The sequence below is a fragment of the Hyla sarda genome, chromosome 7 (genome assembly GCF_029499605.1).
Source record: "Hyla sarda isolate aHylSar1 chromosome 7, aHylSar1.hap1, whole genome shotgun sequence".
In the NCBI taxonomy this organism is placed as follows: domain Eukaryota; kingdom Metazoa; phylum Chordata; class Amphibia; order Anura; family Hylidae; genus Hyla; species Hyla sarda.
In genome coordinates this window covers 70,664,800-70,682,502 of record NC_079195.1, presented here as the reverse complement: position 1 = coordinate 70,682,502, position 17,703 = coordinate 70,664,800, and the positions used below count along the sequence as shown (strand labels likewise).

General features: G+C 45.8%; 1 long non-coding RNA gene across 6 annotated transcripts in view; it reads left to right on the top strand.

Annotated features, from left to right (window-relative positions):
- The window catches only part of LOC130281992 (uncharacterized), a 100,063-nt gene that overhangs the window by 65,276 nt on the left and 17,084 nt on the right, over positions 1-17,703 (top strand). The gene's annotated exons all lie outside the window — the stretch shown is intronic.

The following is a 17,703-nucleotide window of genomic DNA, read 5'->3' as shown; positions in this document are numbered from 1 at the left end:
AATATTTGTGGAGGATCCTGAGCCGGGACCCTAGCTAGTGGGCCCCTATACATACCTTTAGGAGTGCTGCTCTCTTCTTTGGAATAACAATGAGACAGACTAGACAAGACATAGAAAACACAAGGTAGCAGAACACTAACAAATAAAGCCAAATATGAAACAGTCGGAATAAAACATAGACAAAACACACAGCAGCCATACAAACAAAACAACATTCATTTAGCATCAGGGGAAAAGGTAAAAGTGTTTTTCTCTTGATGATAATTTTTCTAATACGGCCACAAGAGGTTTCTGAAAATAATAAAAATAAACATTTTCTATTCTATGTACTTACATCTTATTTATGACTAAAAATAACAAAAATTAGCAAGACCTATTGTGGTGCTGGGGTGTTGCAGTGGTGTAGCAGGGTCTGGCGGTATTAAAGGGGTATTCCAGGCAAAACATTTCATTTTTATATATCAACTGGCTCCGGAAAGTTAAACAGATTTGTAAATTACTTCTATTAAAAAATCTTAATCCTTCCAATAGTTATTAGCTTCTGAAGTTTTCTGTCTAACTGATGTCACGTCCCGGGAGCTGTGCATGATGGGACAATATCCCCATAGGAACTGCACAGCTCCCGGGACATGAGTCATTAGAGAGCAGTTAGACAGAAAACAACACTTCAGAAGCTAATAACTATTGGAAAGATTAAGATTTATTAATAGAAGTAATTTACAAATCTGTTTAACTTTCCGGAGCCAGTTGATATATAAAAAAAAGTTTTGGCCTGGAATACCCCTTTAACCCTGTGGGGTAAGGTGTTATTAACCCCTGATTCTTTGTGACGCCAAGATGTGGTTATTCCGGTATGGTAACCGCCGTCACCCAACCCAAAAACAGTCTTCAATAAAGGAATGTCCACAGCAGGAATTATGCAAGAGCTGAACTGGAACTTTTACTTGTAATTCTTAAGAAACAGTCTTTACAGTTATGCAATTTCTCTAGAGGCAACCGGGACACAAGATACCTCGTAGGCTTGTTGGGACTTGTAGTATTGAGAATATCTATGTAGGCCACTGTGCTACTAATATTATTCTTGAGTTGAGTAGTAGTCACTAGAATTGTAGATAGAGCTTGATAACTGATGTTTTGAAGTGGCTGCAGGTTCTTTAGGCTTTGGCCTAGATGAGATGACTTTAGTAGATACAGAGATTGTGCTTTCTTATGAATCCAGGAATCAAGAGAGAGAGTTTAGAGACTGCAGCCACTTATATACAAATGGGGCTGGGCTAAAGCCCATTGGTTGCTAAGCCTGTGGTTCCTGTGCCCATGGCACTCTGGGTAGTGTCACATGACAGTTTCACATGACTAACCTCTATACATTTGTACAACGTTATGTATAATGAACAATATGTACACACACATTTACAATGCATTAACAGAAGGTGAACAAGGGGTGAGCCCTGCAGGAGAGCCCTATGGAGGGGACCTATAGATGGTACAGGACCATGCACTGTACCAGGACACCACAAACCCCCTTACTTAACAAAAGTCGTCCCTGACGTATGTCGCCTTAGGGAGAGGAACGGAATGGCCATAGGGCCGGACACAGTCCTGAAGCATTAATCCAAATGTCCCAGTTCAGGCTGAAGATAACAAAAATTATGAAAAAAAATATGTAGAGTCTCTGTGCATTTAAATAATGTTCATACATGCTCTAGAACTTATTTATGAACAGGATGGAATAAATATTTGTTATACTTGTTTTCTTTTACTATGATGCATCTCTAACAACTAGGCATTCAATATGACTAGCTTGATCCTAGCTATAACATCCATCTATAGCTGAAACTTTCTTGACATATGACATTTGACTGACATGTAAATATTTGACTATGACTAGGAAACAGTTTTACTCTTTTTTTTTATTGACACTTGACATGAAGTCTCTATAATGACTGTAATGCTTCTTCATACTGAAATTAATCTCACTTTTACCTTTTTATTGACATATATTTGATATAATACCACATATTATTTTCCTTGTTATACACTGGCTGCGGATTGGATTGCCTGAGGCTTTCTGCCCAATGCATTAGCTACTAGGGTCCATTGGTACTACACACTTAACCCTAGAACTCTGGATCTAGATAACAATTTCACTTACTGTTACCTGTTTGTATACGTGTATTTTTTAGTTAGCTACAGATATACCTTCTGGGCACAAAAGCATCCTGAACACGTAGGGATAAGAAAGAACATATTAGTACATGACATTTGTGCATAACAGTGGTATGGACTGGTATAGAACAGGTTAGAGTCCCTAAGACTCATTTTCTTTTGTGTGCTTGTGAGATATATTCATATACCTATCTTTTCTTATGAGTATATTTTATAAGTTATCAGCGTGCTTCCTACTTTGCGACATGTATCTAGGAGCACAAGGTTGGGTTTCCCTTATGGGGTTCACAGTAGTGTCCCAGGCTACATGGGTCAAACGGGACTGTGTTATGGTCGGATTTGCATTGACCACAACACTAATGGAAGCAGCTGATGCCGCTGGTACAACAGTTGGTGCCGGCTGGTTTGGCCACACCTCCTTTGGTGGAGTAGGCCATGGCACATCGGTCGGTGCCTGCTGATTAGGCCACACCTCTTGGACTGGAGTAGGCCTAGGCACATATGTTGGTGCCCGATGGTTAGGCCTCAACTCCTCAGGGGGAATAGGCCTGGGCACATTTTCCGCCAATGAAGATGCTGAACTGGACCTTGACATGTGCTTGGGATCCATGATGGGCACCTTGTACATTTATTCTTCCCAGGCTGTATCTGGCAACCTCATCGGCCGAATCCTGTGGGGATCTGTGTCCCAGTCGTCCGATGGGAAGTATGTTAAGGGTATCTGAGTTGGATTTTTTGGCCTAGTTATGGCTGCAGCCCATTCACCCCGCAGACTCTTCACTGGGGTGTACTCCACTATCTCCCCTCGCTCTAGGGAGTGATATCTTGTAGGCAGGTAGTCCCACTGAATGGCCCTTCTGTTGACTAATATGGTTCCTCCATGCCGGCAGTCTTAGAGGGTGCCAAAGCCTCGTACTTTATCAAATTTGACAACTGTGGTGCGCCGGCGCTCTAAGGGTGGCTCACCCTCTCGAGGATAGTCCAGCATGCGTATATATAGAGCTTCCAGCTTTTTAGTGTCCCTCTGTTGCTCTACTTCATAAGGGAGGCATTTCGGCCCATATCTCTCTCTATGCTGGGCCCTTAGCTTTTCAATGACGCCAGTAATTTTGGCCTCCCTGCGGGCCCTTTCTGCCTCAGCTGTGGGAATCAGTGGATGGGATTTCCCTGGCAAGGGAAGGACGCGGACCCACATGTACTGTATGAGTGCAGGCTCATGCAGGCTTCTGTTCTAGGGGTTCCCTGTCGGGGCTGGAGGAGGATGAAGGAATAGAAAAAGCGGCTTCGGCCGGCATACTTACATCCGAGAGAGAGTTTAGAGCCTGCAGCCCCTTATACACTAGGGGGGCTGGACTAAAGCCCACTGGTTGCTAAGCCTGTGGTTCCTGTGCCCATGGCACTCTGGGTAGTGTCACATGACAGTGGTTCACAGGACTAACCTCTATACATTTATACAACTTTATGTATAATTAACAATATGTACATAACACATTTACAATGAATTAATAGAAGGTGAGCAAGGGGTGAGCCCTGCAGGAGAGCCCTATGGACTGCAGGGATTCTTCCGGAGGGGACCTAGAGATGGTACAGGACCATGTCCTGTACCGGGACACTCAGCCAATCAGTGGGCATTGCCATGTCCCATATCAGCCACTGATTGGCTAAGAGGAAAGGTCATTGTGCTGACAGCAACACAAGCAATTTGCATCATGACACCATGACAGCAGCGGTGGGGTAGCGAGGAAAGGAATAGGTAGGCTTCATGGTGTGCCACTATGGTAAGTATGTCCTTGGTTTAAGGCACATGACATAGCATGTAAGGTGTTGACTTAAGCTTCCAAATATTTCAGATCTCAATCCAATAGGGCATCTGTGAGATGCTTTAGAAAATCAAATGTGATCATGAAGACGGCACCTGAAAACTTACAGGAGTTTATGAATCTGATGAAAATATCTTGGTGTCTGATACCACAAGGCTCCTTTAGGCTGTGTTTCCATTTGTCAGTTTTTTGGAAAACTGCTACATTAGTGTTTGAGCCAAAGCCAGAAGTGGATTCAAAAGGAATGGGAAATATAAAGGAAGGAAAAAAATTGCAGTGGCAGTATTCCAAAAAGTTTCCAAGTGGAATCCCAGTTTTAGACGATGTTCACACGACGGAATTTCCGAGAGGAATTCCGCAGGAATATTCCGCTCAGAAATTCTGCTGCAGCTGAGTCCCATTGATTTTCATGGGATTCTGCTGCACTGTGCACACAGTGGAATTTCTGCCACAGATGTTTCTGCCACAGAAATCCCAATTCAGGCGCATGCAGAAAGAATAAACCTGTTCTTTCTGCTGATTCCGCTTGAAAATGCATTGCTATCTGTGAGAAGATATCCGTTTGGTCCTAGCACTCGTGGGATCTTTTAAATGAAATCAACCATGTGAGCATGGCCTTAGAGGTTTTTTGGGGTCCATGCTTCGATTAGTATTACAAGGGGGACCTACGTAATATAAGGCAGTTGGATTTAACTCCTCCCCAACAAATTTGTAAAAAAAATAAAATAAAAAGGGTCCTGTAAGTGGTTTCCCCTATTTGAATAATCTACTATGTATATCTAGTTCTTATCTTTTACTATGTACAATAACTTAAGAATGTTTTTTAGTGCCTTTACATTAAGTTAAGATGGTAAAAGTAATAATGGGAGACCTGCTGTTTCTTACCACTTCTTAACATTATACATGTGAAATAATGTCAATATCTCATTACATCTCATGTTCATAATAACTTTGTAATTAAACAGACTTTGTATCATTTTCTGTATTAGTGATGAATATGTTACACAAAATGAATGTGCAAATTTGCATGTTATGTTAACACAATATTATATAGCCATTATACATTTTATATTCAATATTCACAATACAAACATACATTTATAAAGTTACAGTTCATTGGTATATCACTTATATCTTTTCTGTGATTTTAGTCATAATTACATTGTATGAAATAATTGTTTCTAATGGTGTCACTGAAAGTAAAAATACACAACAGATCAGCACATTAGTTTTTCACTCCATATTTCTCTATCTTTTATAGTACACAGTATAACTAAACTTGTGATGCATGTAAGGCTAGAGTTATATATATATATATATATATATATATATATACTTCGTCTGGCGAAACTGGGCAAAACTCACTACAACTGATGCCACAACTGATGCCAGAAGTACATCAGTTGTCATCAGTTGGTTGTGTAGCATCTGGTGTTCGTTGTTTGTGATCACCAGATGGGGGAACGCAGTAAGATGCATACCCCTGTCTGGTGCCGGTCCTGCAAGTTCAATCATCTTGTGTCCAAACTGAGACGTTGGATGATCGTGAACCGTCTCATTCAAATGAATGGGATCAGTTCTAGCATGCACGTTGCCGGACAACTGATATATGTAAAGGAAGCCTAAGATGCTGGATGAGTTGAACTAGTCCCATGTTCACCATGTACTGGTGGAGGCTACTGAGCTCTCAGGCTAGGATTACATATGCCCAGTGTCCAGCATACGTGAACCCTGCCTTAATCTGGTGCAACAACTGATGACAACAAGTTGTCATCAGTTGGGTAACATCTTGCATCTTTGGTATCTGAATGCCGGACAAGATGCATTCCCCTGTCCGGTGCCAGTCCAGGGAGTCTAACCATCTTGCTTCCAAACTTGAATGCCGGATGAATGTGAACTATCCCATTCAAATGAATGGGACCAGTTCTATCAGTTTCCCTCCAGCACATTTTCTACAGTGCAGGAGAGAAAAGATGCTGGACACTGGACATATGTAATTCTAGCCTTACACACCATGGTCTGGTAAGGATACATGGACAAGTCAGCAAAATTTTATAACTAGAAATACTATGTCATATACCACAATTTCATGCAGTATAATACATTTTAAGCAAAACTTGTATACTTTCTATTATCCTAATGAAGAATCATTCTGCCAATGGTTCTTCATCCAGTTTGGTCTGACTCAACTCAACTGCAGTACCAGGCAGAGCCATAGGTTTGTGTATGGTGCTGTGTATATATAACTAATAATATAGGACCTGGAGTCTTTGACGCAGGGGCCACATAGGGGCCGCCTCCCCGCCCCGCAGGCCAAAGTTAATGTATAGAGGGCAGGCAGGGGTTAATGTGAGAATCCCCCCCTTTCCCTCATTCTCTTGGTACACAGTTATTGGTATTAAAATATGTGTTGATGACCTCACCTGTTGCTAAGGTACTTTGAGTATCTGGGCAGAATAGTGAGATAGTGATTGGTCAATATCCCTTCGGCGGGTAGTGTGTAAGTTTATAAGTATACCTGATTCTTAAGTGAGGGGTTCAGAAGCTACATGTCAAGCTCAGAAGAGGGTCCATTATTTCTTTGGAATCTCCTGTGGAGAGAGATTAAATGAATGAGGACGTTCAGCCGCCACCTGGCTTCATGTCAGACGAGGTGGTCGAGCTTTATCAGAGGCTTTTCGCTAAAGCTGAGGCATCTGGTGGGGTATCTTGGCTCCAACATTGTCTGAACATGGACCCTGAAGTAACCTTCGCTATGCCACAAGATGTCGATGCGGTAATGAATACAGAACAGTTAACCCTACCAATGGACTCCTTCCCAAACCCCCTGCATCGGTGAGCAGCTTGAGGGACTTGTTACCTGAGCCTCAGGGACCAGTGGATATTCCGTCTCCCTTACCAGTTATGGATATCCTGCCTGTACTGGAGTGGCGTTCACTCAGAAGGACCGCAGTGCCGCAGCAGCCACTATTCCCCGACACCTACCTGCCCGCCAGTGCACAAGAAGGGGAGCGCATCACAGTCCGGGTCTCGCAGCCGCAGCAGGTCCTCGATGCAACGTCCCTCTAGCAGCAGTGCAGTTTACTCGCAGCACCCGTGTCGGCAGGGATCAATCTCCGGGCGCAAGGAGGACACCAGAGTTGGTGCATCGCTGAGCAAATGCCGGGAATTTTGTGCAGCGGCATGGGTAAATCTGCTCATAAGTGGGCGGGATAAACAGTTCTTGAGTCCTCCAGCTCCTGTGGCTTCTAGTGAGGTTTTAGTTAATAAGGAAAGTGGTGCTTCTGTAGTGGTGGAGTTGGGTAGGGGTGTTAACACATCAGGATGTGTCACTTCAGTGGTCCCAGTTGATGAAAGTAATTCAGTAAAGGAGTCTTTAGTACCTACTCCTTCTCAATCGGTTCCGGAAATCTGCTTAAAAGAAGCGATAGTGTGTGAAGTTTCTCTTTTAGGTTATCATTAAATTGCAGCTATTAAAGAAAAAATATGGAAAGGTGATTACATAAACCTTTTTTCCTTACTGCGGTCCTTTAAGGAACCTCCTGCTAAGGACAAAATTGAGAAAGAAGATGATAAAAAAAAGGACGGCAGTGATGAAAACATTCAAGGTATCAGCATGAATTTTCACATGGTGGAGGTGCACACCCCTTATCCAGGTGCTTCAAGAGACACACATTGTCCACCCAGCAGCAGCAGTCCACAAAAGAGCCTCTATCAAAAAGCGTGGACGCCAGTAAACATACAAAACATGCGCCCATGGTTAGATCTTTACCCTGACAAAGTGACGGCTAAAATGTTATGGGAAGGTTTTAAAAATGGATTTGAAGTTCCCGGATTTTCGGGGGACGGCTGCGCTTGGGTGCAGTGGCGTTGCGACCGGGGTGTGCGGCCCGCACCGGGTGACACCATCCTGATGGGGTGACACCAGGTACGCCGCCGGTCCTCAGAGTCGCTGCCTGTCTCCGTACTAGCAGCACGCCCCCCCCCCGGCCCCCACTTGCACTGTCTCTGTAATAGCATCCCCCTGGTCCTCACTTGTTGCGCCTCCGCACTAGCACCCCCATGCCCCGTCACCTGCACAGTGAACCGGCCTGCGCCCCCACGTCTTCTGCGCCTCCGCAGGGCCGGCGCAGGAGGACGTGACGTCATTCGCAGAGCGCCCGGAGAGAAGGAGCGCTGCGCTGGATGGGTGAGTGAGTGTGTGTCTGTCTCACTCTCTCTGTTTGTGTGTCTGTGTGTGACTCTGTGTGTGTGACTGTGTGTGTGTCTCTGTGTGTGTGTGTTTGTGTGTGTGTCTGTCGCTAACTCTGTCTGTGTGTGACTCTCTGTCTTTGTCTGACTCTGTGTGTGTGTGACTGTGTGTGACTCTGTGTGTGTGTGTCTCTCTGACTGTGTGTGTGTGTCTCTCTCTGTGAGTATGTGTCTCTCTGACTGTGTGTGTGTGTGTGTGTCTCTCTCTCTCTATCTATCTGTGTGTGTGTGTCTCTGTGTTGTGTGTGTGTTTTTTTTTTTTGGTTGGGGGGAGGAGGGGTTTGTTTGAACCAGCGATCTAATGTGGGGAGACTTTGAACTATTGTGGGGAACATGCAAGGGAACCTGCGTCCTAATGGGGGGGAAATGCTACCAAATGTGGGGAATCTATGCTACCTAATGTGGGGAAACTGCTACCTAATGTTGGAAAACTGCTACCTAATGTGCGAAGGTTGCTACATAATGTGGGAAAACTGCTACCTAATGTGGGGAATCTGTGATACCTAATGTGGGGAAACTGCTACCTAATGTGGGAAATCTGTGCTACCTAATGTGGGGAAATTACTACCTAATGTGGGGTAACTGGTACCAAATGTGGGGAATCTATGCTCCCTAATGTGGGGAAACTGCTACCTACCTAATGTGGGGGAACTGCTACCTACCTAATGTGGGGAACTGCTACCTACCTAATGTGGGAGAACTGCTACCTACCTTAAGTGGGGGAACTGCTGCCTACCTAATACTCCCCCCCTGGCAGTAGCACCCTCATCAGCCACCAGCACACCCCCCCCCCCCCAGCAGCAGCACCTCCATCAGCAGATCCTGATGGTGGATGATGGGGGTGCTCCTGCCAGGAGGATGATCCTGCCGATGGATGATGGGGGTGATACTGCCAGGGGGGATGGCCAGTAGCACCCTCATCATCCTCCAGCAACACCTCCCCAGTACTAGCACCCCCATCATCCACTAGCAACACCACCAGATTTATATTCAGAGGGTACAGTATGTGGCAGATTTATATTCAGAGGGTACAGTATGTGTTGGTATTATAATCAGAATGTACAGAGGTGTGATAGTATTATATTCAGTGGGTATGGTGTATGGAAGGTTTATAAACAAAGAGTATAGTATTATTATATTTAGAGGATACAGTGTCTGGCAGGTTTATAATAATACTTGTTTTCATATAGAGGATGAGAATGCGCTGACATCGTGAGGAGACGTCTGGGCATCACATTCTGCAGACAGAAGTTTTAGCTGGACCAGGCAGTATGTACCATCTGAATTAGATAAGGGAAGACTATAGAGAAGACGTCACCTGTAGTCACTGATATCATTGTGTATTCTCCTCACTATAGAGAAGACGTCACCTGTAGTCACTGATATCATTGTGTATTCTCCTCACTATAGAGAAGATGTCGCCTGTAGTCACTGATATCATTGTACATTCTCCTCACTATAGAGAAGACGTCACCTGTAGTCACTGATATCATTGTGTATTCTCCTCACTATAGAGAACACATCACCTGTAGTCACTGATATCATTGTGTATTCAACTCACTATAGAGAAGACGTCACCTGTAGTCACTGATATCATTGTGTATTCTCCTCACTATAGAGAAGACATCACCTATAATCACTGATATCATTGTGTATTCTCCTCACTATAGAGAAGACGTCACCTGTAATCACTGATATCATTGTACATTCTCCTCACTATAGAGAAGACGTCACCTGTAGTCACTGATATCATTGTGTATTCTCCTCACTATAGAGAAGACGTCACCTGTAGTCACTGATATCATTCTGTATTCTCCTCACTATAGAGAAGATGTCGCCTGTAGTCACTGATATCATTGTACATTCTCCTCACTATAGAGAAGACGTCACCTGTAGTCACTGATATCATTGTGTATTCTACTCACTATAGAGAAGACATCACCTGTAGTCACTGATATCATTGTGTATTCTACTCACTATAGAGAAGACGTCACCTGTAGTCACTGATATCATTGTGTATTCTCCTCACTATAGAGAAGACATCACCTGTAATCACTGATATCATTGTGTATTCTCCTCACTATAGAGAAGACGTCACCTGTAATCACTGATATCATTGTACATTCTCCTCACTATAGAGAAGACGTCACCTGTAGTCACTGATATCATTGTGTATTCTCCTCACTATAGAGAAGACGTCACCTGTAGTCACTGATTTCATTCTGTATTCTCCTCACTATAGAGAAGATGTCACCTGTAGTCACTGATATCATTGTGTATTCTCCTCACTATAGAGAAGATGTCACCTGTAGTCACTGATATCATTGTGTATTCTCCTCACTATAGAGAAGACGTCACCTGTAGTCACTGATATTATTGTACATTCTCCTCACTATAGAGAAGACGTCACCTGTAGTCACTGATATCATTGTGTATTCTCCTCACTATAGAGAAGACATCACCTGTAGTCACTGATATCATTGTGTATTCTCCTCACTATAGAGAAGACGTCACCTGTAGTCACTGATATCATTGTGTATTCTCCTCACTATAGAGAAGACGTCACCTGTAATCACTGATATCATTGTGTATTCTCCTCACTATAGAGAAGACGTCACCTGTAGTCACTGATATCATTGTGTATTCTCCTCACTATAGAGAAGACGTCACCTGTAGTCACTGTACATTGTACATCCCCCTCACTGTGTCCTATCAGAGCTGTAGTCGCTTGTCAGTTGTACAGTTATGATGAGTGAAACTACAACTCCCAGCATAACCTCACCACTGCATAAAGGGGTACTCTACTGGAAAAAAAAAATTTTAATCAACTGGTGCTACAAAGTTAAACAGATTTATAAATTACTTCTACTTAAAAATCTTAATCCTTCCAGTACTTATTAGCTGCTGTATAAGTGATTCACAGGAAGTTCTTTTCTTTTTTTATTAATTTTCTGTCTGACCACAGTGCTCTGTGCTGACACCTCTGTCCATGTCAAGAACTGTCCATAGTAGGAGCAAATCCCCATTGCAAACCTCTCCTGCTCTGGACAGTTCCTAACATGGACAGACAGAGCACTGTGGACAGACTGGAAAGAACTACACAACTTCCTGTGGAGAATACAACCGCTTATAAGTACTGTAAGGATTAAGATTTTAAATAGAAGTAATTTAAAAATATGTTTAACTTTTTGGCACCAGTTGATATAAAAGAAAATGTTTTCCAGTGGAGTAACCCTTTAAGTAATTCTGGGAGCTGTATATTTAAATGGTGAAAACTTCTTTAACACTTTCCTATTCTGTGGCAACTGGTATATCTGATTATTATACTGGAATTTATCACAATGCGCTACAACAGTGGTGTCTGTCACAACAGGCTAAAAACTTACTGTGAGGGGGAAGGTATGGGGGTGACACCATTTTCTACCGCATCGGGTGACACCAACCCTAGCAACGCCACTGCTTGGGTGGATAACCTGTGCTCAGTGTTGATTAACCCTTCTATTGTTCAAGAAAAGATAGATAAAGAGGTAAGAGAAGGTAGAGTTGAGGGTCCATTCACTTCCCCGCCTTTCCAGAATTTTAGACTCTCGCCTTTGGGCCTTATCCCAAAGAAAGAGCCTAATTCTTTTAGATTAAAATACCACCTTTCTTATCCGTTACATAATTTGTTAAATGATTCAGTGGATCCAAGTAAGTTTTCAGTAGAATACGCATCCTCTGAGATAGCATTAGTTTTATTAAATACATTTGGTAGGGTCGCATTGTTAGCGAAGGCGGACATTAAGTCTGCCTTTAGATTGCTGCCAGTGTGTAAGAAGGGTTTTAACTCCTTAGGTTTTAAATTTAATGGTTATTTTTATTTTGACAAAGCTTTGCCCATGGGTTTTTCGCTATCTTGTTTTTATTTTGAATGTTTTTCTAAGATTTTAGAATGGGTTGTTGCATTATCCTTTGTAGGTGGAGGCAGTTTACATTATTTAGACGATTTAAAATTTTTTGGTAGGCATGATAGTAATGACTTTGCATCAATTTTCCAGTGTTTTGTTCGCATTTCTAAACATTTTGGGGTTCCATTAGCAGAAGAAAAGACGGTAGGTACTACCTGGTACAAATCTGGAGTTCTTTGCAATTGCGATAGATACAGATTCTATGACATTTTGTTTACCAGAGGAAAAAATTTAGTGGATGCTTCAATTAATTGAGAGTATGTTTTGCAGGAAGAAAACTATATTGAGAACAATGCAAAGTTTATTGGGCATGCTAGTCTAAAGTCATACCTATGGACAGGGTCTTTTATGGAAGGTTCTTTTTAGCCACTCAGGGTTTGAAGTCCCCCCGTTCACATATCAGATTAACCAAAAGCTTAAAGGGCTACTCCGCCCCTGGCATTTTATCCCCTATCCAAAGATAGGGGATAAGATGTTAGATCGCCGCGGTCCCGCTGCTGGGGACCCCGGGGATCCCCGCTGCGGCACCCCGCCATCATTACTGCACAGAGCGAGTTCGCTCTGTGCGTAATGACGGGCGATACAGGGGCCGGAGTAGCGTGACGTCATGGCTCCGCCCCTCATTACATCACGGCCCGTCCCCTTAATGCAAGTCGTCCCATAGACTTGTATTGACGGGGCGGGCCGTGAGGTCACGAGGGGGCGGAGCTGTGACGTAACGATGCTCTGGCCCCTGTATTGCCCGTCATTACGTGCAGAGCTATCTCGCTCTGTGCAGTAATGATAGCGGGGTGCTGCAGCAGCGATCCCCGGGGTCCCCAGCAGCGGGACCCCGGCGATCTGACATCTTATCCCCTATCCTTTGGATAGGGGATAAGATATCTAGGGGCGGAGTACCCCTTTAATAGAGGACCTTCTGTTGTGGGTAGAATTTTTAGAATCATTTAATGGTGCTTCGGTGTGGCATAGTGAATTTGTTGATTTAGAAGCGTTGGGGGGTATACACTGATGCTGCAGGTGCTTTTGGCTTTGGTGCCTTTTTTAAAAGGCAATGGATGACTGAACCATGGCATGTATCTTGGGTTCAAGCAGGGCTAGTTAGTAATATACAGGATGGGCCATTTATGTTACGCCGAGCGCTCCGGGTCCCCGCTCCTCCCCGGAGCGCTCGCTTCACCCCCTTCGCTGCAGCGCTCCGGTCACGTCCTCTGACCCGGGGCGCTGCGATCCTGCTGCCAGCCGGGATGCGATTCGCGATGCGGGTAGCGCCCGCTCGCGATGCGCACCCCGGCTCCCCTACCTGACCCGCTCCCCGTCTGTTCTGTCCCGGCGCGCGCGGCCCCGCTCCCTAGGGCGCGCGCGCGCCGGGTCTCTGCGATTTAAAGGGCCACTGCGCCGCTGATTGGCGCAGTGGTTCCAATTAGGGTTTTCACCTGTGCACTTCCCTATATTACCTCACTTCCCTTGCACTCCCTTGCCGGATCTTGTTGCCTTAGTGCCAGTGAAAGCGTTCCTTGTGTGTTCCTTGCCTGTGTTTCCAGACCTTCTGCCGTTGCCCCTGACTACGATCCTTGCTGCCTGCCCCGACCTTCTGCTACGTCCGACCTTGCTTCTGCCTACTCCCTTGTACCGCGCCTATCTTCAGCAGCCAGAGAGGTGAGCCGTTGCTAGTGGATACGACCTGGTCACTACCGCCGCAGCAAGACCATCCCGCTTTGCGGCGGGCTCTGGTGAAAACCAGTAGTGGCTTAGAACCGGTCCACTAGCACGGTCCACGCCAATCCCTCTCTGGCACAGAGGGTCCACTACCTGCCAGCCGGCATCGTGACAGTAGATCCGGCCATGGATCCCGCTGAAGTTCCTCTGCCAGTTGTCGCTGACCTCACCACGGTGGTCGCCCAGCAGTCACAACAGATAGCGCAACAAGGCCAACAGCTGTCTCAACTGACCGTTATGCTACAACAGTTGCTACCACAGCTTCAGCAGTCATCTCCTCCGCCAGCTCCTGCACCTCCTCCGCAGCGAGTGGCCGCTCCTGGGATACGCTTATCCTTGCCAGATAAATTTGATGGGGACTCTAAGTTTTGCCGTGGCTTTCTCTCCCAATGTTCCCTGCATCTGGAGATGATGTCGGACCTGTTTCCCACTGAAAGGTCTAAGGTGGCTTTCGTAGTCAGTCTTCTGTCCGGAAAAGCCCTGTCATGGGCCACACCGCTCTGGGACCGCAATGACCCCGTCACTGCCTCAGTACACTCCTTCTTCTCGGAAATCCGAAGTGTCTTTGAGGAACCTGCCCGAGCCTCTTCTGCTGAGACTGCCCTGTTGAACCTGGTCCAGGGTAATTCTTCCGTTGGCGAGTACGCCGTACAATTCCGTACACTTGCTTCAGAATTGTCCTGGAATAATGAGGCCCTCTGCGCGACCTTCAAAAAAGGCCTATCCAGCAACATCAAAGATGTTCTGGCCGCACGAGAAATTCCTGCTAATCTACATGAACTTATTCACCTAGCCACTCGCATTGACATGCGTTTTTCTGAAAGGCGTCAGGAACTCCGCCAAGATATGGACTCTGTTCGCACAAGGCGTTTCGTCTCCTCGGCTCCTCTCTCCTCTGGTCCCCTGCAATCTGTTCCTGTGCCCCCCGCCGTGGAGGCTATGCAGGTCGACCGGTCTCGCCTGACACCCCAAGAGAGGACACGACGCCGTATGGAGAACCTCTGCCTGTACTGTGCTAGTACCGAACACTTCCTGAGGGATTGTCCTATCCGTCCTCCCCGCCTGGAAAGACGTACGCTGACTCCGCACAAAGGTGAGACAGTCCTTGACGTCTACTCTGCTTCTCCACGTCTTACTGTGCCTGTGCGGTTGTCTGCCTCTGCCTTCTCCTTCTCTACAGTGGCTTTCTTGGACTCTGGATCTGCAGGAAATTTTATTTTGGCCTCTCTCGTCAACAGGTTCAACATCCCAGTGACCGGTCTCGCCAGACCCCTCTACATCAATTGTGTAAATAATGAAAGATTGGACTGTACCATACGTTTCCGCACGGAGCCCCTTCTTATGAGCATCGGATCTCATCATGAGAGGATTGAACTTTTGGTCCTCCCCAATTGCACCTCGGAGATTCTCCTTGGACTTCCCTGGCTTCAACTTCATTCCCCAACCCTGGATTGGTCCACTGGGGAGATCAAGAGTTGGGGGTCCTCTTGTTCCAAGAACTGTCAAAAACCGGTTCCCAGTAACCCTTGCCGTAACTCTGTGGTTCCTCCAGTAACCGGTCTCCCTAAGGCCTATATGGACTTCGCGGATGTCTTCTGCAAAAAACAAGCTGAGACTCTACCTCCTCACAGGCCTTATGATTGCCCTATCGACCTCCTCCCGGGTACTACTCCACCCCGGGGCAGAATTTATCCTCTCTCTGCCCCAGAGACTCTTGCCATGTCCGAATACGTCCAGGAGAATCTAAAAAAGGGCTTTATCCGTAAATCCTCCTCTCCTGCCGGAGCCGGATTTTTCTTTGTGTCCAAAAAAGATGGCTCCCTACGTCCTTGCATTGACTACCGCGGTCTTAATAAAATCACGGTTAAGAACCGCTACCCCTTACCCCTCATCTCTGAACTCTTTGATCGCCTCCAAGGTGCCCACATCTTCACTAAATTGGACTTAAGAGGCGCCTATAACCTCATCCGCATCAGAGAGGGGGACGAGTGGAAAACGGCATTTAACACCAGAGATGGACACTTTGAGTATCTGGTCATGCCCTTTGGACTGTGTAATGCCCCTGCCGTCTTCCAAGACTTTGTCAATGAAATTTTTCGTGATCTATTATACTCCTGTGTTGTGGTATATCTGGACGATATCCTAATTTTTTCTGCCAATCTAGAAGAACACCGCCAGCATGTCCGTATGGTTCTTCAGAGACTTCGTGACAACCAACTCTATGCCAAAATTGAGAAATGTCTGTTTGAATGCCAATCTCTTCCTTTTCTAGGATATTTGGTCTCTGGCCAGGGACTACAGATGGATCCAGACAAACTCTCTGCCATCTTAAATTGGCCACGCCCCTCCGGACTCCGTGCTATCCAACGCTTTTTGGGGTTCGCCAATTATTACAGGCAATTTATTCCACATTTTTCTACCATTGTGGCTCCTATCGTGGCTTTAACCAAGAAAAATGCTGATCCCAAGTCCTGGCCTCCTCAAGCAGAAGACTCCTTTAAACGACTCAAGTCTGCCTTTTCTTCGGCTCCCGTGCTCTCCAGACCTGACCCTTCCAAACCCTTCCTATTGGAGGTTGATGCCTCCTCAGTAGGAGCTGGAGCTGTCCTTCTACAAAAAAATCCTTCCGGGCATGCTGTCACTTGTGGTTTTTTCTCTAGGACCTTCTCTCCAGCGGAGAGGAACTACTCCATCGGGGATCGAGAGCTTCTAGCCATTAAATTAGCACTTGAGGAATGGAGGCATCTGCTGGAGGGATCAAGATTTCCTGTTATTATCTACACCGACCACAAGAACCTCTCCTACCTCCAGTCGGCCCAACGGCTGAATCCTCGCCAGGCCCGGTGGTCTCTGTTCTTTGCCCGATTTAATTTTGAGATTCACTTTCGTCCTGCCGATAAGAACATTAGGGCCGATGCTCTCTCTCGTTCCTCGGATGCCTCAGAAGTTGATCTCCCTCCGCAACACATCATTCCACCTGACTGCCTGATCTCCACTTCTCCTGCCTCCATCAGGCAGACTCCTCCAGGAAAGACCTTTGTTTCTCCACGCCAACGCCTCGGAATCCTCAAATGGGGTCACTCCTCCCATCTCGCAGGTCATGCCGGCATCAAGAAATCTGTGCAACTCATCTCCCGCTTCTATTGGTGGCCGACTCTGGAGACGGATGTTGGGGACTTTGTGCGAGCCTGCACTATCTGTGCCCGGGATAAGACTCCTCGCCAGAAGCCCGCTGGTTTTCTTCATCCTCTGCCTGTCCCCGAACAGCCTTGGTCCCTGATTGGTATGGATTTTATTACTGATTTACCCCCTTCCCGTGGCAACACCGTTATTTGGGTGGTCGTTGATCGATTCTCCAAAATGGCACATTTCATCCCTCTTCCTGGTCTTCCTTCTGCGCCTCAGTTGGCTAAACAATTTTTTCTACACATTTTTCGTCTTCACGGGTTGCCTACGCAGATTGTCTCGGATAGAGGGGTCCAATTCGTGTCTAAATTCTGGAGGGCTCTCTGTAAACAACTCAAGATTAAATTAAATTTTTCCTCTGCATATCATCCCCAGTCCAATGGACAAGTAGAAAGAATTAACCAGATCCTGGGTGATTATTTGCGACATTTTGTTTCCTCCCGCCAGGATGACTGGGCAGATCTCCTTCCATGGGCCGAATTTTCGTATAACTTCAGGGTCTCTGAATCTTCCTCCAAATCCCCATTTTTCGTGGTGTACGGCCGTCACCCTCTTCCCCCCCTCCCTACCCCCTTGCCCTCTGGTCTGCCCGCTGTGGATGAAATTTCTCGTGACCT